Here is a 1,619-nt window from a genome sequence, read left to right on the forward strand (position 1 = left end):
AATGTCTATCCTATAATCTTTCATTCAAGGCTTAGCACAAAGAATATGAATTTAAAATATCCTCTGTCATATTCGTGAACTAAGAAAACTATAAGAGGAAAGTTCTTGAAGCTCTGACAATCTCAATTTTATCAAAATATCAAAAAGTATCACAATTCTATAGATTGTCCTGGAGAAATTTATCTTTCTTGTGCTCCATAGGTTTCTGTAGAGTAAGGTTTTCTTTTATATAAACTTTTTCCTAGAAATTTGCTCTCTCACGTGAAGAGATATCATTTGATTACAAACAAGAGCCAGCTGTGTGTTGTTTGTTTCATCTCAGGCAATAAATTGCCCTTGTACCATATTTCTTGTCTCTTTCCATATAGTTTGTTGTATCTTATACACAGACTCCTGAAAATTTCTTTCTACTTGTGTAGGAAAGCTATAACTTTCTTTCTCTAGGGCATTGATGGTTCACAGAGCAAAGGGAGTCCTTTCTCAGGGCAGGGGGTTGTTCAAGGGCCACATGGGGATATACAGATATACAACAAATACAGTTTTGTTTGTGCAGTCTGTCAATGGATTTCATTAGGGACATATAGAACTGGGACTTACTTACACCAGGTATCTTTTTAAAAGTTTTCAGTCAATAATGAGATTGACCAGGCAGATGCCTTTATAGCATCATCTGAATTCTGTAAATGCTGTTTGCCACATTGCATCTCAGCAAAATTATTCCAGGTTTGATGGCAAAGTCACTTTGCAGCAGATTCTGGACTCTGAGAGCTTTGGCTATGTCATCTTCAGCAATATCACAAATTTGAGGGAACACCTCTTCTTCTGCTTCCACTTCAGGCATATCTTCCACTCCCTCAGCTCCCTCCTGCTCTACTGTATGTATCTCTGTTGTATTGCTATGCTCAGCATCATCACGCAGGGAGATTTCTTCAGATTTCTTGGAATCTGACTCATAATGTCTTTGATTTGTGTCCACACTGTGACATTTACCCTAAGAGAGAGAAAGAGAGCAGGGATCTGTTTTGAGCTTCCCCATACCCATAAATATCAAAGTCAGAAGAAAGCTTTATTTATTTCCCGGCATTTATTTTCATTCCTGCACCAAGACAAGACCTGCTGGGATTTAAGGATGTGAAGCCAGAATAAGTAGACAATTAGGACTCATTACACTGGTACTCCATTCCGGATAACAGGTGCTACAAAAGCACTCAGGCAGGACACCTGGAAGGCGGGTGGTGGCGTGGCCCCGTGATTTTTTGTCTTCCTCTCCTACAGAGTGCTGTGTGACTTCCCTCAGACATCCAGAGGGAGAGGTGTGCAGTCCATGGTGTGCTGAAAATCCCGTACCCATGTCTACCATTCCTGCGTAAAAGTCTGGGGACCGCTGAGTCCCCTCATTTTGGAGACTCACTGACACTTAACCCTTGGAGGCTGGCCTCGCTGGCCCACGGCTCTGAGGGCCTGGTGCGACCCAGGTTGTGGTGCCATGGGTGGGGGTGGCCCCACCAGTCTTATTAATTTTAATTTCCATATTATTAGCTATCAATAATAATATGCTATTCAGTGGGGGAGAAAAAAGGAAAATACCTTTGACATAGCTCTAATTGGAAATGATAGTG

The 1,619-nt window shown here is 41.4% G+C and overlaps 1 pseudogene; it reads right to left on the minus strand.

Moving 5' to 3' along the window:
- Positions 1-318: 318 nt before the first annotated feature.
- Positions 319-1,045, minus strand: LOC136142927 (TIR domain-containing adapter molecule 2-like; annotated as a pseudogene).
- Positions 1,046-1,619: the final 574 nt, after the last annotated feature.

Source organism: Phocoena phocoena, chromosome X, assembly GCF_963924675.1.
Source record: "Phocoena phocoena chromosome X, mPhoPho1.1, whole genome shotgun sequence".
Taxonomy (NCBI): domain Eukaryota; kingdom Metazoa; phylum Chordata; class Mammalia; order Artiodactyla; family Phocoenidae; genus Phocoena; species Phocoena phocoena.